Here is a 24,356-nt window from a genome sequence, read left to right as displayed (position 1 = left end):
AAAAAAAAAAAAGAGCTAATCCTAGTTCAGACAGCCCGTTACACAATACACACTGGATGAAGGAGAGGGGGGGGGAAAGTGCATGTTGGGGAAAATTCAAAGTCACAGGTAAACACGATTCTTTTAAAACAAGGCTGTGAACTTTGCAAGTATTAAGCACCATAAAGCTTAAGACTCAGTTCTACAAAAAGCCAATTAAAATTACAAGATAAGGCAAATGAGGGTTCAAAAGGTTAATAGTCTTTCTATGAACTCTGCTATGTACAAAATCAGTAGAAAAAACCCCACAAAGACTGAAGCATGAAGGAAAAGTCTTTCATATAACATGATATACAGTTCCTGATTTTTACATGTTTGCACTTTCATGCTTGTTAGATATTAAACTGTCCATCTTTTATGTCAGAAATGTATCGCAGCTACATCATAAGTCAATGTTATTATATTTGTAACTGCACTAATGGTAATAAAAGTGCTTTTAAACATATTCATGCTATTTTTCTGTAGAAAAGAAACAACTAAGGATTATAGGATTGATTAAGGTGTCAATTAATATCTTGATTTATTGAATATTTGTTCTATTAATCAAACAACTAGTTAAAATTTCCTGGAGAAAGCAAAGTAACGTATTCAAATTGCTCGTTTTGACCGAACAGTAAAAAAAAAAAACACCAAAATATTCAATTCACTATCAAATAAGACAAAGATAAGCAAATATTTTTCAATATTTCACTTTTTTTTTAGTTGAAAATTGATTATCAGAACAGAATATTATTTGTTTTACTATTGGACTTATCAGTGTCTATAGATTACTTTTACTTTCTGTACCAGCGTCTTTAACCTGTTTCCTGTAAAAGCTCATGTTTCATATCTCACCTTTCATCACCTTTCCACTAAATTAACCAAATTGTGATGAAGGTTGCAGAAATACAGTATTTTGTATCTATAGCGTTGGCCAGTGTGATCATGAAGGTAAAGTTTACTCTCCTGTTGCATGTATCATAGCAGCAAAAAAGCCAAATATGTGCTGGTTTCAGCTTCTCAATTATGGGACAAAAGAACGTATCTAAAGGCATCAACTTGGGCCGTGGGAATCTATAACGGGCATTTTTTACACTGTTTTCTGACATTTTCTAGACGAAATGAGAAATAGATTAATTGAAAAAGTCTTATCAGATTAATGTTGGTAAGCACGAAGGTTTAAAGATGCCACATTTCACTGTTTGTTCAGTTTAAAGCTGCTTGTTTACATGTTTGTTGGCACTGACGACGCTGTTTATTCTGTTTGTGTATTGAACATTTTTCTTCTATCCATATATAATGAGTTCTGCTGTATTCCTCACATATCTCCTGAGACATCATGGGATGAAATACATTTAACTTTACTTATATGTGGATACACTATAGGGTATCTAACAGGCTTGAAAGCACCTTCAGTGTCACAAATTTGGAGGATTCGGAGCGTACAATACCATGAATGACAAGAAAAACCTAAAATATTCACTTTTTAATGCCTTTAATATTTATATGCCTCCTTGATGTTACGCCTCTTACTAAAACCTACAATAATAAACAGGAAGTAAAGCTCTTCTCTACTCCCTTTGTGACAACTGTCCATTGCCATACCTGTTCTTCTAGGAAAGGGGAGGAGGGTGTGTGTCATAAATTAAAAGAGGTCAAATAAAGGAGTGAAAGTGAACAGCAGGAGGGATCACACAAGATGACGATCATCCTGCGTCACATGCATCTGTGTTATGGTTGTCTGCCAGAAACCTTTTATGAATTTACTTTTTTTTTTAAATCCAATTTTAAGCTATATTTTATGATAAGCTTTTTAGATCTTGGTCATTTTAAGTGTATCTTTGAATCGGATGAAGGATTTTGATCATCAGACGGCTAACAAAGAACATCCACAACCTCAAAGAAACACTGATTTTTAAACTTGGAGCTGCTTTTGTTCGGTTTCCACTAAAAATCTGAGCAAACATTAACAGCGGCTTCACATGCAGCCAATCCAGATGTTCTCTGTCCACTGAATACAGTCAAAGAAACACTGATTTTTAACGTGAAACTGCTTTTTTTCAGTGGTTTTCCTGGTTTTAATCACTGTTTGTTTTGGAGAGGAAGCGTGCAACCAATCCAACCTGCAAGGACTACTGCAGCTCTAAGAGAACAATAACACTTTTAAAGGCGACCTCGAGATTTTGACAGTACCAGGGGCATAAATGCAACGTTGGGCGTGGGGCAAACAATGATGCTCAGGCTGTGAAATTCCTACCGTGGTGTGCAAGTAGGAGCATTTTATTTTAGATTTTGTCTCTCTAATTATAGATTCATGTTTTTATTTAATTCAATTATTTTCTTCCATTAACTGATGAATTGTTTAGTTGATAAAATGTCATAAAAATTGTGAAAAATATTGATCACACTCAGGGTGTCGTACTGAAATGTCTTGTTTTGTTCCGACTAATAGTTCACAACCTAAACCTTAAAGTCACAGAAGCCTAAAAGAACCAGAAAAACATTTAAATGAGAAGCTGAAATTAGATTATAAAACAATTGACAATTACATTTCTGTCAAGTGACTATTCTAATAATTGACTAATCATGGCAGCCCTACAGTTTCCCAAAGTGCAACCTTAAATATCTTGTTTTGTCCCAGCCAGCATTTTAAAATCCTAAAATATGCAGTTTACTTTCATAGAGCATGAAAAAAACAAGACAAAAAGTCACATTTAAGACGTTCAAACCAAGGATTTTAGGCTATATTCACCTCCAGACATGTTTAAAGATACATAAATACTCTACTTTGACAAATAATGTGTCTAATATTGTTTTTCCACCAAAAAAAGTTAATTTAACTAGTTAAAATTCTTAAAATTGCATTCTCTCCTTCTCACTGAAAACCCAGAATCTATGAATATGCAAACTGCTGGTCACAAGATGTCTCGTAAACTTTACTGAGAAGTACATTCTTACATCATACTCATGTAAGTTGCATACTGGTCTGGACCACGATCTGTTCCACTACTTGTGACGGCACAAATCATGCTCGAAGGTCTTAGTTCGGTCAAATTTTCGGTGAGAACAAAGAAAATTTCAACCTGCAGCAGATGAGCGTGAAAACCGCTTTATAGTGTCAAACTCTGCTCATACAGACAGGTGACAAATTAAAGGAAAAACTGATACAGGCCTGAAAGCTTGACCCTTTAGTGGGGGAATATAAAAATGTATTCTGAGTGATCATCTTTATCAAATGATGAAATATTTCTATCCTGATGGGAGTTGTTTGTGCCAGGATGACATCACTCTCAACTATAGGACATGAGGGGTCACTGAAAGGTTCGATGAGTAAGAAAATTATGTGAATCATATGTTACGGCCTTCACAGTCACCTGATCTCACCCAGCTGAACATCTACGGGAGATTTTGGGCTGACATGTTTGACAGTGCACTCTCCACTATCATCCCCAAAACACCAAATGAAGGAATATCTATCATCACTAAGACAATTTATGTTACTTTTCTCTTTAATGTGTCTCACATCTGCACAGTGAAGCTCAAACGTCCAACTCCAATAACAAGAAAGAACAACATTTTTGGTGGAGAGGGACTTTACATGACTTTAAACTATTAATTGATTGCCAAAATAGCTGACAATTATTTTTTCTATACATCCACTCATTGATTAATCAACTCACACTGCAGTAGATTTTGAGTGTGTATTGTGCAGCCTATGTCACTTTAACAGTTACAGAGAAATATCAACTAAAAAAAACAACACTGCTAAATAAGTCAGATTACATGATAGAGGCTGTTAGGGATGAAATCTGGTTTCCACACTGCCTCATTTTCCTTTTAAGTGAATTGTCCCTCCTGTGGTGCAGTTGGTGTGTCCCATTTAATTAAGGAGACACCCTCCCTCCCTGTCTGTCTGTCTCTCTTTTTCTCTACATCTCACATACACACACACACACACACACACACACACACATAGTTGGACAAGCTCACACTGCAACAACTGTCAACTAATTAGCTAACACACCTCTTCTCTTGTTGTGGTTGACAAGTAACTAAACATATATCTGTCAGGACAGTATAGACTTGTACAACTAAAACTAGCAAGTTGTTATAAAATTAAAATGTTTTTTTTACCTCGAGTTAATCGATTTAAAGACACGCCGGTCTCCTCTCCATCGTCCTTCACAGTTTTCATCCTGGTCCCAGTTTGCAAATAATGTCGAAATATCTTCTCTCGTCGTTGTTTCCTTTTTTTCTTCTTTTTTTTTTCCCGCCACGAAAGTAACCAAGTTTTTTTTATTTAGTTTTGTCCGGAGGTTACATTTAAAACAAGAAAAACGGTAACTGTGGTGTCATGAAGTAATTAACAGTCATCACCAGGTGTTGATGGCTGCACGCGCACACAGAGTGGCAACAGCAGCAGCAGCCCCTCCCACCGCTGCACGCGCGAGACACTTCAGTGGATTTATTGGGACTGTCACAAATGATCCGATATGACAACAAAAACAAAGAAGAAGAAGAAGTAGAAAAAGCAGTCAGGCTGTGTTATTATTTTCATGTTCTGAAGAGAGAGAGAGAGAGAGAGAGAGAGAGAGAGAGAGAGAGAGAGAGAGAGAGAGAGAGAGAGAGAGAGAGAGAGAGAGAGAGAGAGAGAGAGAGAGAGAGAGAGAGAGAGAGACTGCATCTGGGCAGGTGTTACACCGTATTTGGTGACCCACAGGGGCGGATTTAGGGGATGACAAGATCCGGAGCCAAACCCAGAGCACACAGAGCCAGAGACTATTACACAGAATTTTATTTTTACTGCATTGAATGACTACTGCAAACATTTGTGCACATAGAAAACACACATAGAAATAAATAAATAAATAACAATAAGGAGTTGGATTAAAAGGAAAACAAAAAATATTGTTAATTTTTAATTTCACTCTGTAACACTGCTTCAACTCTAACACTCTAACAATTGTTGTGAACTCAGTCAGATTCAGTCAGCAGCTGGTTGACGTCATAAAAAGTGAATTGAACCAAATTTTTATACATTTATAGATTTGGGGCTTTTTAGAAAATATTCAGGGCTGCAACCCCACTTTTACTTAAGTAGGATTTTAAATACTACATTGTAGTATTGATATTTTTACTTTACTTTACAAGGATCCATCCGAGTACTTCTTTCGATACTGCAGGTCACAGAATCTGATGGGTCACCAAATACAGTGTAACACCTGTTCAGATGCAGTGTTTCTTTAAAGCAACAGTCAATATATAAAGATAAAGATCAAACATTCTAAAATGAAAGTTTAAAATGGTTGTAGTATAATGTTGTCTCTCTCTCTAACACACACACACACACACACACACACACACACACACAGGCTTACAAGACCTCACAAATATAAGTAAATAAACAAACAAACACTTTAATAAAGCCTCATCATAAAAGTGAGTTTTCAGAAGTGACTTAAGAGAATATAAGTCAGAGATTCAATGGCAGATCTTTTCATATAAGTGGTGCCCCAACAGAATAAACTGTGTCCTTTTGTCTGCGACTTTTATGGTAAATAAAGGTTTTAATTTGCTTTGTTGATGTGAATAGCTAATGTACAGTCATCATGATGTTACTTTCTTTAGGTCCGTTTTTCATGTGTTATCCAGAGTGCGGTGAACTGATATCATTCTGCTGTGGACATTTTTCCAGCTATAAGCTTCTGATAAAAGTTGCAGGTTACTAGGGAACGTATACCTTATCAAATATTCTATTTATGCATATTTGAATCACTAAAGATCCTGGAGACGTGGGTGGTGATTCAGAGGTCTGGAGCCAGGCTGTGAGTTGACTCTGGATACTGTAAGTAGGCCAACATACTGTAGCTTCAGTGGTGTTTTCACTTCAGGACATGTTGGACTTTTTTAAAAAGAATGAATGGCCAAAAGTGCAATGCATAACCCATCCATTATTGAATTTCGTATTTAGGAGCCAGCTGTCCAGATTATGCTGTTTTAATCCATACACACCAGCTGTTAAAAAGGGGTGAAAAAGTGCAATAATCTTAGTACTTGTATGTCTGAAGCTGTGGCAGGTACACTTGTATAATCACTGGTGTTATTTAATTATTCCAAGCCAAAACCCTCAGGTAGGTTTGCTCTATATTGTACAGCACATATTTATTAGAAGACTTTAAAGGGTTGGTGCCACAGACTTGATCTGAGCTTTAATTGAAGGAGTCAAACCTCTGATCATAGCAGCTACTCCGTCACAGTCTTAAGATTTTTTTTTCTCCCTCACTGCATCCAAGTTAGAAATCTTTTGTTTTAATGGACTCGAATTGTAGTTCCAGCTGCACAGCACAGCCCCCGTAATGACTTTTAATAATCTAAAAATAGCAAGAATCAGAGGTCTCATGTTCACATGGGATTTAGAGAAACTCATTCTTGCCTTCATCTCCAGCAGAGTGCAATGGTGTCGTGTCTGATCTAACTAAAAAGACAACTGCAACACATTCAGACGGCTGCTTCTGGCTGCTACAATAACAAGATCCGAGACAAATGAACACATTTCTCAGATCGTTAAATCTACACAGTGACTCCCAGTGAGTTAGTTAGCTGGTGAATAGATTTCAAGGTGCTGTAGGTAAGTTTTATAAATCGCAAACAGCCTGGAGCCAAAATATGTTTGTGATATGTTTGAAATATACAGACCCCGGTAGCTCCTTCAGATCTTAAGGAACAGCTTGTGATGCCTCCAGTCAGAAGCAAACATGGTGAAGCTGCATTTCGCCACAGTGCCGAACACAGCTGGAGCCACCTGGTGATCTTTACATACCTCAACTTTTGCCAAGTCCACAGTGCATGCGTTTAATTAATGTTGTCCATTGCACTTTTATTTCATTTACTTAATTCTAATTTATACTGTATCATTAATGTGTTTATAAAGCATATGGTGTAAATTATCACCCAAATCTGTGTTTGACCCTTTTAGCCAACTTCATTCCAACCTATTACCCAAAGGTTTTACACATATTATTTTGTAAATTAAAGTCAATAGATCTCATTTAACCCTCCTGTTGTCCTCGAGTCACAGGAAGGAAGGGAGGAAGAAGGAAGGAAAGGAGGGAAAAGAGGGAGGAAGGAAGGATGGAAGGGAGGAAAGGAGGGAAGAGAGGGAGGAAGGAAGGATGGAAGGGAGGAAGAAGGAAGGAAAGGAAGGGAGGAAGGAGGGAGGAAAGGAGGGATGAAGGAAGGGAGGAAAGGAAAGAAGAATGGGAGGAATGAAAGGAAGGAAGGACGGAGGAAAGAAGGAAGGGAGGAAGGTAGGAGGGAGGGAGGGAGAAAGGAAAAGAGGACAGAGGAAAGAAGGTAGGGGGGAGGAAAGAAAGAGAAGGAGGGAGGGAGGGAGGGAGGGAGGGAGGGAGGGAGGGAGGAAGGAAAGGAAGGAAGGAAGGAAGGAAGGAAGGGGGATGGAGGAAGGAAAGAAGGAAGGAAGGGAAGAAAGAGAGAGGAAAGAAAGAAAGAAAGAAAGAAGGAGGGAGGAAGGACAGACGGAAGGAAGGAAGGAAGGAACAGTCAAAACAGACGGGGTCAATTTGACCCGGGAGGACAACACGAAGGTTAAATAAAAGTATACCTCCTTTTTGAGTTGACGCTGGAGGGTTAAAGTGTGTAAGTACGTTCTCGGCCTTGGACACGGCTAGTTTGACCATTTTATTTAGACTCAAGCTCCACTTACCGGTGCTTTCAACTACATCTCAAGACCTTCCTCAACTGCTGGAGTTCGCTCATTTGTGAAGATAGAGTAGCTCACATCATGACAACTAAGCAAAGTAATGAACTTTGGTCGAATGATAACAGCTAAGGAGGATCATGAGATGTGGTTGAAAGCTCTAGAAAAAGCCAGTAAGTACAGTAGACCTATGGGGAAGGATTTTGTCTTTTGTCCAACTATTATAACCAAGATTTAGATTGTTCTGGAGTGCAGACTCAACACAATAAGCATAAATAATGTGTATTTAGTGACTTTAGAGGCAAGACATCTTACAAATTTCTAGGTCATAATTTAGACATCACGCTGGCAGGTTAAATAATGTTAATAGTTGGCGAATTAAGAGATAAATCAGGAAGAGGAAGAAAAAAAAATCTGTCATCTAAAGCTCATGAAAGGGAACTGGGATTCATATTTTCTCACTATAAGAAATTCTCTAGTGCCTGGAAGCAGATTAACGCCACTCATTTTTAGCCCACAGTAATTTCCTATTCATTTCTCTGCCATGTCAGTACTTCACATCTCCCCTCCGTGTGTTTCACCTCTCCTTAAGCTGAAGAGAATCCCCCTCCTGCTCCTCTGCTCTCCCTAATAAGCCAGAGTGAGATTCCTTGGCTGACAGCTGTTCCAGATGGCATTATTACTCCGCACGGTTACACAGTCAGCTGGCGGAGGATCCACCACCGGCGGAGGTGGCAGTCTTTCCGCCGTGCCCGCATTTCGACATCAACACCAACATATGGCAGGGTTATGTAATACTGTATCTGTGAGGTGGTGCGTTATGGCCATCACCCAACAAGTTCTTCTACTTCTTTTGCTTCATTTTTGAGTAGTTTTTTGAACTCTTGCTTTCCTTCAATAACTCAAGAGTATTTATAACATATAGATAAGTGTTGAAGAGATGACAATTAAGTGTAAATTTAAGGTAAAGGTGGGAAAACCTTGATAATCTCAGCTCCCTCTGCACAAAGTGAATTTAGTATAGGTTGTATATAATGTGTTTTTTATGTCATATATGGATGTTTATGTTGCGTGTCTTTATTACGTGCCTCACTAGCTGTGTCTACATTTTAATATCGCATGCTTATATGACGTGCTTACTAACTCTGTCTTAAATGTTGCACTATTTTAATCTTCTGCTGTTCCTCTTCTGTCTAAAACTGTTTTGCAAGTAGAAAATATCTGGGGTGAAAGGGGGCAGGCGAGGGGCACAATGTCCTGAAGTACATTAAGGACTGTGACAGTCCTCTGCTGCAGAGTCCAAGTCATCCTCCATTTCTCTCTTTTGCTCATTTTATGCCATTTTAAAATAATAGTTAGACATTTTTAAGGGAAATACGATTGCTCACGATTGATCCGCTCTGATGTGTGTGTGCTAAATGTGAAGTAAGAGCCACAGGTGATTAGTTTAGCTTTAATAGAACCAGGTAGAAACAAATGGCCTGATTTTGTTTAAAGGTGGAAAAAATTCAGCATCAACACAAATATCTCTAAATCTCACAAAGTAAAGGTAGAGTCAGTCATTCTGGAGAACGATTCTTGATATCTGAATTTAAAACCCATATAAACTCATCCCTTAATGCTCCTTAAGAAGCTCCACCCTCCCCCCAAATTGATGGACGTCCATTGCCAAGACGACGGCCGAAAGAGAAATATTGTTGAATCCAGAGCAATGGGTCAGCTGTAGAGTCACTTCTGTTGCTCTCGCATGTTATCAGGAGCAGGGGGGGAGAACATTTTCGTCTCATGTGAGCCCAACAGTCCATCCACACTCTCCGCGACCTCTCCACTTCACACTCGACCTGCGTTCAGTGTCTCTGTCCACAGAAGCAGCAGCCGTATGTCAGCCACAGCTCCTGGGGAAGCTGAGAGGACAGCGGCCGGACAAACTGCCCCTCACCAGGCCCGACTGACGGCACTAATTTACTGAACCAAAATAGGCTGTATGTTGGATCCACAGGAAGAAAATGATTATATGATTTAAAAGCTGAAAACACATGTACAGCAGTATATTTGTGTGATTTTAAACAGCTGCTGCTCAGATTACGCTTCACCAAACACAACAGCAACAGATTTGGAGCATAAAAAAACACACAGGGGGTCTGGGTGAGGCTGTTTTGGACTCAGTGTGGATGGAAACATAATAAAATTGAAGTGTATCTGTACCATGAAAAAACACTTTCTATGGCAATTGGCAACAGCCTCTCTCTCTCCCACCACTCAACAGTTTTTTCAGACAGCTGCTCTGATCACTTCTCACCTGTCCCGTGCATGAGCAGGAACGCCCCCTGTTGGTGATTGGCTGGAGGGGCTGTTGTGTGACTCGCTCCGAACCATTATGTTTACATTAAGCCTTATAGGAACAGCTCCAGGCTTTAAAGCACACTGGCCCCAAAAATACTCTTCCCCATTGATTTACATTGCGACACAGTCTTCTGTAAATCAACACGTACATTTTTTTGAGCACCCACTGCAAAATGTCTCGTTTCGCTATCAGAATTTGATCCATTCAGTCTAATAACATTTGGAAAGTCTAGAAAGAGATATGATTGCATTATTTTTACCCCAAAGAAGGCTAAATTTAGGGTTGGCTGGCTCTGGTGCGCCTGCTGTATGGGCCACGTGGAATATTTGGGAAATGATATACTCAGAAATTGAACTTTTTTTTGGCTTCATGTGAATCTAATCAACTTTCACATGAATGATTAGAGCCCTGCCTCCGACATTGCATCCAGTTCTCTTTATACATGATGGATTACATGCTCATTTACAGGGCCAGTGCTGTGTATGGACACTGGAGCTTTTTCCAGAGCAAACACAGAACGGACAGCTGGTGAACTTTGAGGAAATATTGGCTGAATTTGACAAAAAAGTGAACTGGATTAGAATTACTGACTTCACCTTTAACCTGATATTTCTCTTTTTATTAAATGCTTTCACAAACTGGAATGTAAAAAATGATCATTTGTGGGTTTTATGAGGAGTTATATACAGTAGTGTTGCTATGTCTTTACCTCCACTTCACTGCACTCAGAAGAAAAAACTAGTTCCAGGATTTAACTCCCACTAATACCACTTTTTTTTTAGATTACATTTTTTGCATGGATTAAACAAATGTGTTAATTTATGAGATTTGAAGGTGCTGGTAGGCGGATTATTTTTAACCTTTGGACAGAGTCAGGCTGTTTCCACAGTTAGAGGACAGATATGAGAGTGAAATTTTATCCTCAAGCTCTTGGCATGAAAAGCGAGTGTATTTCCTGAAATGTCAAAATAACTTCATATTTGTACTTCTATTGAAATTGGGTTTTTTTATGTTTCTTACTAGATTCTAAAGTGTTAAAAAATTGTGACAGTTATATTCTTTGTTGCTTTTTTCCCCACATTTACAGCTCCTGTTGAACACCCAGCTGTCAGAAGAGGAGGATCTTTCTTTGAAATGTGTCTCTTAAAGTTTTTGTCTGTTATTTGTATAAAGTTTTTGGTCTTTCGAGTATTGCCTTTTTGCATATTTAGTGAAAATAGACTGTTTTAAGAACTGTGGATGTAAGCCTGTAAAACACATTGAGACAGATACCAGCCAAAAAGCACTGATTTAACCTTCTATTTAAATGTGCAACCACTAACATCACAAGATCGCCCTTGTATATCTCTAATCTAATAAAAGTAATCTCTATGTCATCAGTAAAAGTACAGTTGAGATGTGTGTGTGTGTGCGTGTGTGTGTGTGTGTGTGTGTGTGTGTGTGTGTGTTTGATGCTCATGTGAGTGTCATTGTATGCCAAGCTCTCCAAAAACCCTTCTATCTCTTTCTTTGAAACGGCCAACTCTTCGCTGAATCCGACCCCTCCGTTGCACCCAACACGTGTCCAACTTCCCACCTACACGCTCAACCCCTCCACCCATCCATCAGCGCCACACTAATGCACGGATTCACAATGCATATAGACAAATGCTGACATGCATAACCTGACACACACACGCAATTTCACAAATTCACACTCACTTGCGTGTCCAGATATGTTGTAGGCGTGTAAACCCTGATTGGCGAACATATGTATATAACACACACCAGCACATCAGAAGCAACACACATACTTACACATAGACACATACACACACACACACGTACACACAGACGTCACACTCCTCAGTTGGGGCTTACTCCATTGGCTGGTCTTAACTGCTTTGTAGTATTTTTAGGCCTGTTATTCTGGGGCCTGTCCTGGCAGGCCACCGGGAGAGTATATAAGCCTCCCCCTGCAACTGGGGACCACTGAGAACACACAGTGGAAACATCTCTGCCCGACACACCACCAAACATCCAGCAGGCATTTTAAATCCGCTCAGGGTAAGTAAGAGCCTCAGTGACTTTCAGGGATGTGGAGACAATTTAACTGACCGAGACTGGATTTTCTAGGAATGGGACCTTCTCTTTTCTGTCGGTTTAAATCTGAGGTGAATTGGCATTTTTGAAGAGTTATCACGAACACTGAAGGAAGTAGTATTCAGCTCACACAGCAAGATAAAATGCTGTGTGAACTTGTTTTCAGTAAGATAATGGTATACTGAAGGAAAAGGTAGCGTGAATTATCTTATGAAGTTTGCCTATGAGGTGATACCTTTCGATAATCTTCGGGACCTTCCTTTTAGTTGCACTCTAGGAAGGTCAGAGGTCAGGGTCAGCTGCAGCATTGTGTCCGCAGTGCTGAAAGTGACCTGCTGCCTGCTGGGTGTGTACTGGCTAACAAAGGTCTTGAGCCTGGGTCATCAGCTTGAAGGACAGCAGGTCTTTATATCTACCATTCCAGCCTGCTGTCCCTTTAAAAGGAAAACTTTTTTACTAAATTTCACCCAAAATCTCCGCCTGCTTATTTTTAGGATGTTGAATACAGTCATCAATCTACAGGTTTTTCAGATACTGGGGGATGTAAGTTCATACTAGTCTGGAGAAAGATTTGACTCTCTTTGGGCTTTTAGCTTGGACAGTGACTAATGAATCCAACCTTTGCGATCATTTATGGTCATGAATAGACATGATATAATTGCCAATTCATCATTGTCTTACACAGAATATACCATATGGAATATAAAGTACTTTCTGTCTCAGTCAGTACAGCATGTGCAGTAGTGTTATGGACTGCTTTGTGAAGAGTTGCTGTAGCTCCGATATGTCTGATATTAAACTATTGGGGCGAGATCCTGAAGCCTTACCTGCTCACAATCAGAATCATGTTTATTGCCAAGCAGGTTTTCACATATAAATAATTTGCTTTGGTCTGATGATGCATGACAATAAACATAGTAGTAGGACAAAAGCAGGCGATAAGGCATAAGTGACAAATTAACAATAGAAGATATGAATTGGAAAATGACGACTGTCTTTTGAAAAATAACTATCTTCTCTCCGGTTAGGACGCTATGCTTCCAGCATAATGTCAGCTGAGGTTGCAATTCAGAAATTCTCCTTCCCCTTCTCCTGCGCTGCACGCCATCCTCAGCAAGATGAGGTGACCCAGAAGGAACGCATACAGGTGAAGACCCTGGTGCTTCATGATCTTCAGGAGAAGCCTATCCTAAGCAAACCCAGTTCTGTGACAGTTGTAGGATCTTTAGTCCACAATGAGAATCAGGCTCAGGTGAATCCGAAGCTTAATCCTGGGGGAGATGTGGCAGCTCCTCAGGTCATGGTCATGGCCTCCGACAGTGCTGCGCTCTCCAGGAGGAACGTGTTTGAGAACCTGACGGTGGAGAGTGAGGATCAGCGTCCTGCGGCGAAGAGACAGCTGTCGTCTGAGAGCGCGGCCAGGACCATCACTGCGGTGAAAAAGAGCGCAGTGAGGAAGGAGGCGGAGGAGCCGAGGCACCTGAAACCCAAAACACACCTGGGACAGAGGTTGGCACCACGCACTGTGGCTGCAGGGAAGAGGAGACGTCGAAAAGATCTCTTTACCAACACAGACGTTTTCCACAGGATTGATTCACATGTCGTCAGAGCTGGAGCAGAGGTGAGGGGAAACCTGCACGTTCTACTTTAATACAATTTTTAACATTCCTGGCCAAAGTGCATCTTTACCTGCCTACCTACTTTTAGTTCTCATTGAGAAAACTGGCTTATAGCAGTCCATGCTTCATCTATTGAATTACACAAAACTACCCTTTAATAGTCAGTAACTCCTCCACTTTGATCCATATTAAATATACAAATGCAGAAAAAGCCTTTGTAGCAGAATAAAACACAACCAAAGCCAAATAAAAGCAGTGATGGCAAAAAAACAACAACAACAAAAGCAAAGCAGAGATGAGCTCTGCAGGAAAAGCATTGTGGAATCATAACATCACACTGCAATAAAAACCAGAATGAATACAGCAGCACTCACACCCCTGAGTGTGCTAACCTGGCTGTTCAAAACACTGCATGACCCTGAAAGATGTTAGAAAATAGGATGATATTGTAAAATTGAAAAATACTAAACTAAACAATGGCAGTGGTTTGATTTTGAAGCAGGAGACGGACTGCATGTAGAAATGTGAACACAACGTTTGAACGCTTTAATTATCTATAAGATCTAACAGTCGATATGTGTGTTGTGTGTGTGTGTGTGTGTTGTGTGTGTGTGTGTGTTGCAGCTCAGGGACAAGTGTGTGTATGATGTGAAGACGATAGTACAGAGCATCACACGCGGATCCAGAAATGAGGTGGATAGACTTCGTGCCATCTGGGTTTGGCTCTGTCACAACATTGGTGGGTATTTAACTGACCTGCAAATATTTTATGTATTACTCTATGTAACATATAGTATACAGATTTTGTTTAAAATTAAGATTTGTCATGGTGAGTCTCTGATCCAAGTGCACATCTTCATGTATATATCAGATTTTAGGATTGGTTATGTATTTCAGTTTAAGAGCAAATGTCATATCTGTGCCTTGTTTTAGACTAAAATGAACGAGCACCATTGTCAATCTTCACAGAGTATGATGTAAGCGGGTACCTGGGCCACTCGGAGAAGCTGACCTCCCCGGAGGAGGTGATAGCGGCTGGTCGGGGGGTTTGCTGTGGCTACTCCAGCCTGTGTATGGAAATGTGCAGGTAAGCACACCAAAGCTGAGACGCTGAGGGAAAGCTACAGACTCATGCATGAGGACAACACTGACTAAAATAAAACACCTGGATCAGTATTTGTGCATGTTTTATCTGTTTTACAATAATAATAAAGTATAATGACTACTAACCTGTTTCCACCCCATAACTGAACTGTGGTGTTACTGCATTAACAATCTGTTTATGTTATAGCTGCATTCGTTCATATTTTTTGGCCACTTGGAGGCAGAAGAACAAGCTGTAAACACAACACTGACAGTTTATCACCTTTCAGTATCAAATATCATATTAAATGTTTATGATGACCGCTTATTTATACTTCCAGCAGACCTGGAGCCACATTACAATTCCTGGTACTTTAGAGTCATGTGTCTGGTCATAAATGCTTAGTTGTAAATATAAATATAACAGATATTCACTTTCTCTTTAGCTATGTTATGATCTCTGATCAACTCTTGAGGGACATATGTCTCTAAGCCTGCTATTTGGTAACTTTTTCTGTCTTCTGACTGGTTGCCTGCCGCAGTGGAAAGAGGATTAATAAGAACAGAGCTCCTGGACCAGAAAATGAGCCACAATGAGCTAAAAGATGCTTCAAATGCTCTGTAGATTTGATGCTAATGTTGGGTTCATCACTACAAGCAACCTCTTTCACAATGCACATAGTTATTAGACAATTGTTGATATAAAAATGTATTCAGTAATGAAGCCTGGAAAATAGTAATATTCACTGCGCCGTTGTGCATTTTATGCCTCATTGAGATTTTCACAATTTTGTTCAAGAGAGGTCTACTGGAAGAATATAAATACATTCAGAAAATGAAGGACATACCATACAAAATGACTCACGTATTCAATAATGCAATCCAGTTTTTAAGAAGTGCTTCATTCATCTAGATGTCAGTATGCACTCAAACGCAGCAAAGTGTGCTTTCTGTTCCCATTCCTGCACCCATCCATTCAGTATCGTGCTGCATTCTGCATCCACTGACCCCCTCCTGAATTCAAGCTAGCCACTTTGTGTATAAATAACAACATTGACTGAAATTAAAGGCAGAAAGCAGCAGAGGCAACCTTGACATCTACAGATTAATGACGCACGCTATAAAACAAAGGGGGCAAGTGAGCGTGCACTGTTTTTTTGGCTTGCATTTGCAGAGAGGTTGGCATCGAGTGCGAAGAAGTGCCGGGCCACAGTAAGGGCATCGGGTACCGTCAGGGTCAGAGCCTCAAGAATGTGAAATCTGATCACCTGTGGAACGCTGTGCTTCTGGGTGGACAGTGGTTCTTATTGGATGCCTGTTGGGGAGCAGGACGAGTAGACATGGAGCATGAAAGCTTCGTTAAAAGGTTCGTAAAGGGACTAACACATGATTCCACACACTCATCATTCAGTGGTGAAAGTAAGTCCAAATGGGGATTTTAAAGCCGATCCAAGTGATTTGCATACTTTTTCTGTCTCCAATCCGTTCCATAAAAGCACAGCAGCACTGTGACATGTTTGCCAGTTTGCTTCTTTGTTTATTTTTTTTTTATAAATCCAAATCCAGCAGCGAGTCGAGTCTGAAACCATTCTGCTGTCTCCATCTGTTGCCTCCAAGGTTCGATGATTTCTATTTCCTACCGGACCCAGAGGAGTTCATCGATTCACATTTCCCCGATGAGGAGAAATGGCAGCTCCTGGACACGGCCATCCCCCTGGAGGAATTCGAGAGGAGGGTCTTCAAGACATCAGCCTTCTTCAACATAGGGCTCAGACTGATTCAGCCTCATCACTTTCACATCGTCACAGGTCGACCAGTTAGTTCTGTTGCAGATACATTAATCTTCCTGTTTTTACATTTTTCACAATTTTTAGTGGTTCAAAATCTTTAGAAATTTAGATTTACTGTATATATCATTTAGTTTTTATCTGAGACTTAGAAAGATATGTTAATTTAGGTTTTTTAATTTAAATGTTGCCTCTAACTGTGTTCTTTCTCTCTCTTCGCAATGAGAAATGGTCTACAAACTATTTTTAAAAATCCACTTTAAATTTCTTCCTCAGATGACGGCGAGGCAAACATGTCCCTTGGTTTCTCCAGGCCTGTAACTTTTAACTATGAGATCACACAGCATCAGGACCTCCTGCACTGTGGAACATCAGAGCAGAAAGAGTCCAGCAACTCCTCATTCGGACTCCTAACAGTCTCCCACCGGAGCATGAACCTGCAGCTGCTGCCTCCGGCATCCGGCACGTACGACGTGAAGGTGTTTGCCAGACCTGAAACGGCCACCACTGCTTTAATGTGGGTCTGCTCCTTCACGGTGGAGTGTCTGACACCCAGGGCCATGGAGGAGATCCCAGAGAACCCCTTCCTGTCCTGGGGCCTTCAGCCTACTGCAGGATCTCTGGGCGTTGCAGGCAGCAGTCAGGGCAGCGAGGTTGCAGAGGTGGAAGAAGGCATGTTTGAGTTGGCATTGAAGACATCCAAGCCCCTCATGGTGCTTTGTGAACTCGTCCACCCAGAGCTGGAAGCAGCTGTTGCCAAGCGCTGCCTGGTTACTCAGATTCAACCGAACCTCCTGACCTGCCACGTCCTCTGCCCGTTGCGAGGCTTCTACCGCCTGTCGGTGTTTGTGCGGGACTACGAGAAAACAGAAGTTAAGTTCAACAATGCTGCAAACTTCTTGTTGCACTGCAAAGGGAAGGTGATCAGTCCAGATGAGCTGTTCCCTCCGAACCTGGGCTCAGCATGTGGGCCGGGGGTCCGAACAATGGAGGCCGGGCTTGTCAAATTCAGCCATACGTCGGCGCTGGTGAGCACGCAGCAAGGCAAGTGTAACATCACCTTCCACAATCAGCGGGACCTCGAGCTTCACACTGTGATCAGCAGAGAGGAGAACAAAACAGCAGCTATCCCACTGTCACGCCACCTCTTCTGCACTTACACAGACAGCAAGGTGACCGTGAGCGTCAGCCTGCCTGATGCTGGGGTGTATCGGCTGGGCCTGTACGCCAAGACCACCCCCGGCGGAGATTTCAACCCCATGTGTGACTTTGTTCTGAGGAACAGCTGCGATCAGCCGGGGCCTCCATTCCCCTGCGTCTACTCCGCCTGGAGGAAAGGCTGTGTGCTCTTTGAGCCCCGCGTGGGCCTGCTGGAGCCCCTCTCCTGGGTCCGCTTCAGGGTGAGGATCCCCGGGGCCCAGAAGGTGAGCGTGGTGGGAGAAACGAGAACGGATCTGAAAATGAATAAGAGCAGAGTCTGGGAGGGGGAGGTTTTCAGCGGGAACGGTCTCCAACAATTGAAACTGGCCACCTCCTCCGGGGAATCCGGTGACATGGCTGTTTTGATGACCTTCGACATCAAGCAGTCGGAGAGAGAAGAATGAAATCACCCAGATGGATCGTTTTTCTAAAAATAACTAATAACTGCTAAGGATTTGGACTGATGCAAATCAGATGCAAATAATTCAAACTGTGAGCCATAATCTTTCAGCTTTAACTGAATCAATATGATACAGATGAAGCCTGTGAACTTAGTGCCAGTCATAGAAAGCTGTATGATAATTTACATTTAAACATGTTCCTGTGAATGTACAAACGGTAGCAATATGAACACAATACAAAACTCACCTGGGAATTTCTTCTTATTGTATTATTTGAAAGCTATTTTTTGATCCGGGTAGTATTCAGTACAAAAGAATCTTTCAAGATTTACAATGGTGCTTAGCTGTGGTGCTCAGCCATGATATCATACTTTCATGAGTGCATTTGTGTATAAATATTGTGTTGATAAAACTGCATTATGATATGATGTTTGTAAAAAAAAGATGTGAAATAAAAATAAACTGTGAAAAAAAACATTTGGAGTCACTGTTTGTGCAACAACACTGTAATTTTACTTTATTAAATTAGAAGGGATTAACATTAACTTTAACATTTCTTTTAGTGTCAAGTATAACTTAAAGATAATGTTATGGGGTGGAAAATTTGAATTAATAAAGTTTTAAAAAGGTTAATAAAAAATATGACATCTTCTGCTCCATCATGTCGTAAATTGATCTTAATGTGTTAGATTAGGGGGGTTGCCCCTTTAATTTTGTCACTTTTTTACTGCTTGGAATTAGTATCTAATATGGTTTTCGGACACAGTCTAAAACTTCAAACTAATACTTGATCACTACTTTGGAAAATACATCTGACTGACAGTGTGTGTTGTTTACCATAAAGCGTTGTTACTGTACAAACTTGTAGTCCCATGCAGCAGGAAACATTTGCACCCATGGGACAGTTTAAATTGGGGTCAAGGCCGATGAAACCTTCCTTTCCATCCCATAAAAACATGCTACAGCTCTCCTTATCAGCCTCAGTTTTAAGTTAAAAAAACATGCCTCATAGCTTTGCTTGTTAGATTTACACAAATCCAACTGTGTACAGTGCAGCATTATTACTGCACTGACCTGGGCCCACTCTGCAGGCTTTGGCAGACGCCAGCGAGAGTGATGAGTGTTTACATGTGGCTGTCATAATAGCCCACAAATAGCCTCAGTAAAAATACAACAATAGAGGGGCGGGGAGGAGAAAAAGGGTGGTTAATGGTTGAAGCGATATGGCACAAGTGTGTTTTAAGTGTGCTAAATGTATCTGGGCGGGGGGGATCTTGCCTTGAGTCGCTGGGGAGAAACTGGCGGCGCAATGGTGGCAGGAGAGAGGCGAGGAAACGCTGATGTCAGAGGTTAGCCATGTGGAGGACTGTATCTGCCTGGCAACAATACAAGGACGGACACACACACACACACACACACACACACAATCTTGCTTTCTCTTAAACACACACACACACACAACACGAGGAAATGGAGGGCTAAAACTGTGCTATGCGAGGCAGGATTCCTCACATTCTCAGCACTGTTTTCAGCTGCCATTTCTCTTTGATGCAGCGTGTTAATGTCTGAGCCACAAAACACACTCACAGGAGCATTTATACATACACACACACACACCATAGACACTTTTTTTGTTTAGTCTACCCCTACTGGTTCCTGTAACTGAGAGCTCCTCGCCTTAGTCGGTGCTGATACAGGGTTTGGGATGCACATGTTGTCTCAGCAAGTGACAAATCCACTACTATGCTGAACTGGCTGCATGTGTGGCTGCTGCCATCTGAGTGTGTGTGTGTGTGTGTGTGTGTGTGTGTGTGTGTGTGTGTGTGTGTGTAACAGTTATTACACCATCAGATTGCAGCAGCAGCTGAAAAAGTGAGGCTCTAATGTTGGGGGTTAAGTGAGAAATGAGCAAACGCTGATGAACCATATAAATATTTAATGGATTACGTGGTGCAATAAATACAACAATTAGATTATAAAAGCATCAGTCACAGGAAAAAAACAGAAGTTACAGTAGTTTTGTGCAAATGCAATTCATCTTTGCTCACTTTCTGTGAACACCCTCAAAAACAAAATGTGGAAGTCAGTTTGGCACTTTCGAAGGATTTCTTTTCTATTCTTCTCGTCACAATAGAGACCATATGAAATGTTTTTTTTAATCTTTTACTTTAGACGGCCTGCAGACAGGGGAGAAGAAATGAGACCTTTTACTTTTTTCCCAGATCTAATTTTGTCATAATGACATCAAACACCTCCCAAGTTGAATCGTTACTATTCCTTGACATGAATAACAACGTCCCATTTTGTACGTGGTGGTGCGGACGGCCGGTATGTAGCTAGACAGAAGATATTAACCACAATTTCACCCCCATCTTCTTCTATAACACTTGAGTTTGTTAGGGCAAATATGTAATCTCAGGTATTGAAATCATACCTGAGGAAATTCCTCTCGCTGCCTGTGAGGACTGTGAGGTGAAGAGCTTTTGATTCCCTTTTTAAACTTGATAGGACAGAACAGCCCAAAAAATTAGTATCAACAATCCCCTGAGGCCTGAGAAATATTTGGTCAGTTAAAAATCCATTTTCAAGCCGCCTTTTTCTCCAATAAGCACAAATTACATAAAAATATCCACTTCCTCAAGAAGTGCGTACAGTCCACATCGTTGGCCCCTTTTGAACATTGGAGCAAATCTTCAAAAGTAGAAAAGAACAAAAACCTCTCATATCGTGTTATCACATTGCAGTACAAGAACATCACAGTCCCCCCCTCCTCCTTCTTTTATAAAACCAATTAACACCAAACTTTGTTTTTATCCTATAACTTCAGCTACAAAATGGCTAGCCTCCACAAACAGGATGAAGACACCAGGGTGCTCAGTCTGCCAGAGAGCTGCGTAGCTGTCACACGGAGAGGCTTGTGGAGGGCTCTTTGGGGCCCCCAATGTGCAATAAGTAGGGGTCACCCAACTTTAGTCACAAACTTAATCCTCATTTTATATCTTTTACTTACTCTGATACAAAACTTCAAGGTTTTGAATCCCAACTGGGGCTGAGCATCAGCAAAAAAAAATGAGCATTTCTATTTCCTATTATTGATTTTAAAGGAAACTGGACGTAAAAATGTTGCCTTCAGCAACAAAAATGCAGCTTTTAGTGTCTGCATGTTTAAAGAAATTAATTGAATCTGTTACAAACAAAATAAGCTGCCAAGCAATACACTGTGAATGTAAATAAAATATATGTATCACAGTTATACTGGTTTCACTGCTCACTACTGGTACCCAGCCCATATTCCAACATTTATTTGGTTAGTTTGTAAAAATACCTGAATAGTCCCGAGCCCTCCAGTGGCCTTTCCCCCTGTGTGACCTCGCCTACTTTACCCTCTGGCTTATTATAAAAACACATTGCTTTAAAGAACGACTCCATGGATTCCTTTCACCAATACTGTTGAAGGACGGATCCTCGTCTGACAACACCTCCTCCCTCTTGCGACAGGGAGAGGGATGAAGCTCTGAATGCAGCTTTAATCTCTGCTTTTTCTTAGCCGTAGCCAAGGCACTGCTGGATCAGAGAAACCTGACGTCTCACAACCGATCAGATTCTCTTTTTTTTAGTTTTTTTGCTTGCAAAAAAAAAGAAATTGCATCTGCTTTTTTGAAGCTTGTGCGAGAAGAGACGTTTTGTTTGCATCTAGAGTTCAATTCACAGTCTTACAAAAATACTATTTGTCGTTTTTTGAGGTAATTCAAATTCTTTGCAGATATGTAAAATAAATGTGATTATTTTTCTCTTTGTTGTACCAGTTTGGTGAAAGGCAATTTTGTCAGCATATATGCGCTATCATATTCAACATGACATCTCAACACATGCAAAATAATGACATACTTGTAGTAGTAGTAGTGGTGGTAGTGTATATGTATGTGTGTGTGTGTGTGTGTGTATATGTGTTAGTGGTAATTTGATTTCAATATCACAAACATCTTACATAACCCTCAACCCTCTTTAAGGACTACTTTTTCATCTCTTGGCCAATTAAGGTCTCGGTTGTACTGCTCTTTGACATTTGTAGCTGGTCTCAAAGTTGTGGTGCCGTCAAGTCTCCCACACACACACACACACACACACATCAGCTTCACAACTATTTCACTGTCAATCGAGGTAACTCTCTGCAGTATTACATAACTACAGAACGCCAGCAACTGTTGCTCAAAACGGACGGCTTTGAGAGTGCATGTCTGAGACGTATAACAGAAGATCCGGCTTAAAACGCTGGTTACCATTTTTTTTTCAACAAAGGATTTAAGTTACATATCATCCTGCTCCACTTATTTTAAATTTAAAAAGCACCGTAATCTGTTTGCATTACATTTATCAGTCATTTGGCTGCATTTAAGTGGAGGTGGAAGTGGTATCACATTTTGTAACATAACCCTTGACTTGTTATTAAGACCCTTTATGGTGTTATGTGAGCTACGAGCATGCAGAGCCAGAATCCAGCAGACCATACAATACAAGCTGTGAGAGACTGAGAATTTATCAGCTCATTTGTTTGCTTTGCTTTGTCCTTAAAGAGATATATGAGGGTACTGTAAGTAGAATATATAAAAAAAAACACAAGGTACAATTGCACTTCTTTTGAAGAGTAAAGGAGAAGGACTAATAGAGGAGTTAAAGGAATGATTAACTTGGGGTCTGCTCCTCCTCTCCACATTGACCCCTCTTTTGCTGGCTATCTGGAACGTGCCAGAGTAATACATGTTAGAGACATACTTTGTTGCTATGTTATGTGCTATTCTATGCATTTTGTTATTCTTCTAAAAGACAGTGGCACATCTAGCATAGGATGATATGGCTTGTTTAAGATCGACTCTACTGAGAGGACGGATGGGGCCAGCAGTGTCAGGGTGAGTTCTGGATCAGGATTACTTCAATCTTTACAGCGACACATGCGCCATCTGGGGGAAATTACTTGCTAACAATTCTATCACTCTCTGATTGTCTGCCAAACAAAAACAAAATTATTGATCCTTTAAATTTTACTGGCTATTAACAGCGTTGACAGACAGACATGTAAAACATGACATAGTCAGCGATGTGAATGGCAACTCAAATACACAGAGGTTACCGATGACCTAAAAATATCTGTCTGGATAAGAATCAAACAGAAGTGAAAATGTGTGCACCTCACTATCAAGCATTTACCCCCCTCTACTGAGGAATTAGATTACAGGATTCAAATATGCTCCGACCAGAATCACCCTTCCTCTCTTATCGGACATGAGTACTCATCAGTGAACACAGGCAATGTTTTGGTACAGTATGTAAAGGCCAATGTAGCATTTTGAGTTATAGCAGCAGCAGTTAGTGCACACTTGTGCATTTAATGTCTCGTACTAAGTATCAAATTCACTGAAGATTGTTAATTACTCTGCATGTTACACTGCTGACCCCAAAATGAATGAAAGCCATCAAATATCCAGAGACTGTAGCAGGGTTCCTCCACATTTACAGCTGCAGAATTAGACGTCTTTTCCATGTTTTCGATTTAAATTTTGTTTGGTTAGAAGTCACAATTTGTAATATGTAGTTGCACACATGACAACAACATGTGTTTTCCACAGCTGAAGAATAATGAAATACATTTTCCTCCATGATATAGTATTTCAAAATCCTGTGCAGGAACCCTTATAAGAGGAAGACATGCATAGAACATTAGTGTGACACACGATGGCAGAGTAAATAGTAGTTTAACTACTCATTAAACAGCACATATAGTCTGATTCTCTGCAACATTACAACTGATATACTGTAAAGCCTTACCTTACACCGCTCTCTAAAGGCTCTACCAACCTTATCCAAACCTAACCAGACAATTCATTGAATCTGGCTTTTCTCCAGATTATGACATTTTCCCCTTGTCCTAACCAAACCAAATTGACCCGAAAGATTAACAAAAAACATGGGTATGTTCACGTTTAACAAATGCAAGAGCAAGTAACATTTTAACCCAAAATGGTGAAATGCGTGATCCACACCAGGCTGCAATGAGGCTTAGCTTAGTGTCTGTGTACCTGGTTTCTTACTGTTAAGTAGCAGCATTGT

General features: G+C 40.6%; 1 long non-coding RNA gene across 1 annotated transcript; it reads left to right on the top strand.

Annotated features, from left to right (window-relative positions):
* Positions 1-13,750: 13,750 nt before the first annotated feature.
* LOC134000575 (uncharacterized) lies at positions 13,751-14,815 on the top strand. The gene is made up of 3 exons (XR_009927438.1): positions 13,751-13,782; positions 14,405-14,519; positions 14,750-14,815. It is a non-coding gene; the product is annotated as an uncharacterized LOC134000575 (long non-coding RNA).
* Positions 14,816-24,356: the final 9,541 nt, after the last annotated feature.

This window comes from Scomber scombrus, chromosome 19 (assembly GCF_963691925.1).
Source record: "Scomber scombrus chromosome 19, fScoSco1.1, whole genome shotgun sequence".
Classification (NCBI taxonomy): domain Eukaryota; kingdom Metazoa; phylum Chordata; class Actinopteri; order Scombriformes; family Scombridae; genus Scomber; species Scomber scombrus.
Note: the sequence above shows the minus strand (reverse complement) of the source record. Positions and strands in the feature narration are given on the sequence as shown.